We start from the raw sequence: 4,276 nt of genomic DNA, 5'->3' as shown, positions 1-4,276 counted from the left end.
AAGGCAGGCGGGGAATGTTGGAGTCCTCCGTCACTGAAGCAAGCAAGCCTCATGTTCAGTTTAAGCTGCCTGGCTGCCGGCCGCCATCTTGGCTGTCAGTTAATTTGCATATCTCGCTGATTAGCCAATGGGAAGGGTAGCGGTCATACACCAATTACCATTTCTCTTTTATTAGATAGGAGGATAAGCCCCAGGCTTTACTGAGATTTCACTGATTTTCTGTGAATGTTCCCAGAAATTCCAGACTTGAATTGAATTTTACTATTTTTTCCCTTAGTGTCCCTTTTCTGCTCCAGGATCCAAACCAGGGTACCCCATTGTGTTTGTATTCATCATCTCTCTCCAATCCCCTGTATTCTGTGACAGTTTCTCAGTCTTTCCTTACTTTTCATGACTTGGACAGTTTTGAGGAGTACTGGTGAAATATTTTTAGGATGTCCCTCAATTTTGGTATGTCTTATGTATTTCTCATGATTAGACAGTGGAAATGAGTTTTTTGAAATAATACTATAGAGGTGAAGTACCTTTCTCATCACATATATCAGGGAGTAAATGCTATCAACAGAGTTATCTATGGGGATGCCAACCTTGATATCTTAGTGAAGGTGGTATCTGTCAAGTTTCTTCTCTTTAAAGTTCCAGTTTTTTCCACTCTGTTGGGATGCTCTCGCAGTGGTTCTCAACCTTCCTAGTGCCGCAACCCTTTAATACAGTTCCTTATGTTGTGGTGACCCCCAACCATAAAATTATTTTCGTTGCTACTTCTTAAGTGTACTTTTGCTACTGTTATGAATCGCAATGTAAATATCTGATATGCAGGATGTATTTTCATTGTTCGCGACCCACAGGTTGAGAACTGCTGCCTAAGGCATGGCTGGCGGCGGGGAGACAGGTTAAAGTTGAAGCTTACCTCCTAGATGGGATAGTTTCTACATACATTACAGTGAAACCTCAGTTCTCCAACTCAATTCCTTCAGGAAGGCTGTTCGAGAAGCATTTGTTTGAAAACCAAATCATTTTTTCCCATTAGAAATAATGTAAATTGAAGTAATCTGTTCCAGACCCCCAAAAGATTCCGTTTTAATATTTCTTATATACAGTATATGTCTAATGTACTGTTTAATCTATAAAGTTATTAAATTTATCTAACCACCCTCTCTGAACCTTAAAGGAACCACTGTTAGCACTTGTTCCAGGGATGTCTTTCAGGTCAGCATGCAGCATCTTTGTTTGTTCATGTATCACTGCCTCCAAAGTGCTGTCACTGGCTGTTTTCCTTTATCCAAGTCAACAACAGTTTTTCTACCTCTTCAGTTGCCTGTGATCAGTTTCTTTCACAACATCTAGCACTCTTGGTTGCCTCTTTAAGTTTTAAAATTGTGCTAATAGTTGATTTCCCATTCTTTTCTTGGTTGCCTGAGAGACACTTTGTCATAGTGAGGTATCAGCTTGAAAGTGTTGTCAGTTTGATAACCAAAGTTTGGTTCGACAATTCATTTTTTTGTGTGTGGACAACTTGGTGGAAGGTTGACTGTATTTAGATTCCTCTGGAGGGAAGATTTAACCCATCTCCCCTCTTTAAAAAATACATTTTTTGCCCTAGCTGGTTTGGCTCAGTGAATAGAGCATTGAACTGTGGACTGGAAGGTCCCGAGTTCGATTCCAGTCAAGGGCACATGCTCCGATTGTGGGCTTGATCCCTAGTAGGGGTTGTGCAGGAGACGGCTGATAAATCATTGATGTTTCTCTCTCTCTCCCTCTCCCTTCCTCTCTGAAATCAATAAAAACATTTAAAAAAAATTTTTAATTGATTTCAGAGAAGAAGGGAGAGGGAGAGAGAAAGAGAAACATCAGTGACGAGAGGGAATCATAGATTGGCTGAATCCTGCATGTCCCCTACTGGCGATGGAGACAGCAACCCGTGTCCTTGACCAGAATGGAACCCAGGACCCATCAGGCTGCAGGCCAACACTGAGTCAAACCCGCCACGGCTCCCCTCTTTATTTATGTATCATTTACTCAATATTTTTCTGGACTCGTTGTATATTTATTCTTATTCTTTGGGTTATACTCTATTAAATTTTTTATTTTTTCATTCATATAATTCCAGCTTTGACCACTCGGAGTTCTGGTAGACTCCGATGGCCTTTTAACATATCTCCTTCGTTTTGGTTTCTGAGCATTTCCTTGCTTTCTAGTACTACAGTTCCTTGCTTCTTACCTGGTCTGTATTTCCTCTGCCCTAGCCCTACAATTGATTATTTTTCCAGAGCCCTTGTTCCTTTTATTGGAAAATGATATTTAGAAATTAGGATCTTGGAATTGAGTGGTTTGTAGTAGTATTTTGTAATTTTTCTCTAAGTCTGAAATAATTTTAAAATAAAAAGTAAAAAAAGTTAAAAGTTGTAAGATACAATCCTATTTGTTCTTAAATGTTCTACCTTAGTTAAACTATTTTGTAGGTTAGCAAATGTTACATTTTTTAATTCATTGGTGCTTAATTTTAATAAAAATTATATTTATGTTTTACTTGGAATCTGGAAATTATTAATAAAATTATACTATAATAACCTCAGAACATTTTTGTATATTTTATTTGCATCTTTTAAATAGAGTGGGAACATTTTGTCATATTTTTCCTCTTAAGAAAAACAGAGATCTATTATTAAATTCATAAAACTTCACATAACAAAACTAATAAGTAAGCAGTCTAGTTCAACAAGCATGCATAAAAGGGGCATAGCATAGGCATAAAGGTAGGAGATCTTGACATTACTCATAACTCTTTCAAGCAATGATACCTCCACCCTCAAAATCCACTTTGGTAAATAGGTATGATGTGGACAGCTTGGCCTGTTTGACAGGAAATTCTGTATATGAAAATGTTGCATTTCTTAGGGGAGGTTTTAAAAATACCTCTTTGATCTGTGACATATAAGAAGGTTACTACTACAGATGATTCTATTCAGTATTTTAGAAAATAAATTATTTTGGGGGTGATAGAATAATGAATTATGAAAGTGTGCAATTCAGAATATATGCTTTAACTCTTAGTGACACTAAGAGTATCTATATATATAAAAGCCTAATATGCAAAGTGTCCCCTTGGGAGTTTTGATCGCTTGCTATTACATGCACTGACCACCAGGGGACGGCGCAGAATGGAGGAAGGTCCCGGCTGGCAGCCAGGGAGGGAGGCCCCAGCCAGTAGCTGGGGAAGGGAGGTCTCAGCTGACAGTCGGGGAAGGGAGGCCCCAACTGGCAGCTGGAAGGCCCTGATCAGCCCTGATCATCGGCCAGACTTAGGTACCCTACCCGTGCACAAATTTCATGCATCAGGCCTCTAGTTAACAAATAATGTACTATTAAAAAGGAGTATGAAATAAAGACAGTTTTAATGTAACAAAGATCTAATTTGTATGGTCTAATTTCATTTATATAAAAAGGATGTAAGCATGTTTATATAAGCATTGAAAATTTCTGGATCATTGTGAGTCTGCAGGTTGATACCAATTAGTGTGTTATGAAATCAGTTAAGTAAGTCACAATGAGCATTTTTTTCAATAAAACAGAACAGAAAATCTCATTATTTGGCACATAATAGTGTAATTGCTATTACTGAAACATTTATTTCAGATATTTGTGTGAGTGAGTGATTTCTGGTTTGTAAAGTACATTTCTTATTTTGAGTATGGTCAAGTTTGAAAAATTCTGTTATACATTTGTAGACCAAAAAACAGTTAAGAGTGGACCTTGGGGAGTAGGGGAGGCATTTTTTGCAGGAGTGGGATTTTGCTAGAAAAAATCTGGAAACTAACTTCTTTATCTGGAAATCCTTTATACTTTTTCACAAGCAGTACAGAGAAACAAGGTAAATCATATAAAGTGGTGACGTAACTTGCAGCTTCCAAAGTAGAATTCTATCAGGTCTTCTCTATGCTGATGTCCCTACCTCATCATTTTTCTGTGGAAGCTTCTGGAAAATTTTGGGGGTGATAGAATTCTTGACTCACTACATATGCCTTATTCTTCAGAGCTTGCTAAATGTGCTATTGGGGGTACTATATAATATGGACCATATTTTCTCACATCCTTCATGCCCCCATCTACACTAATAAAAGAGAAAAATGGTAATTGGCGTACGACGCTACCCTTTTCATTGGCTAATCAGGGCTATATGCAAATTAACTGCCAACTCAGATGGCAGTTAACTGCCAACAAAGATGGCGGTTAATTTGCATATGTAGGCACAATGCAGGGAGGCGAAAGGGAAAGC

General features: G+C 38.0%; 1 protein-coding gene across 13 annotated transcripts in view; it reads left to right on the top strand.

Moving 5' to 3' along the window:
• Nucleotides 1-4,276, top strand: part of BAZ2B (bromodomain adjacent to zinc finger domain 2B) — a 319,669-nt gene that overhangs the window by 18,182 nt on the left and 297,211 nt on the right. The window lies entirely within an intron of this gene.

The sequence above is a fragment of the Myotis davidii genome, unplaced genomic scaffold, assembly GCF_000327345.1.
Source record: "Myotis davidii unplaced genomic scaffold, ASM32734v1 scaffold59, whole genome shotgun sequence".
Taxonomy (NCBI): Eukaryota; Metazoa; Chordata; class Mammalia; order Chiroptera; family Vespertilionidae; genus Myotis; species Myotis davidii.
The sequence above is the reverse complement of the archived record's forward strand: the minus strand, read 5'-3'. Positions and strand labels throughout refer to the sequence as shown.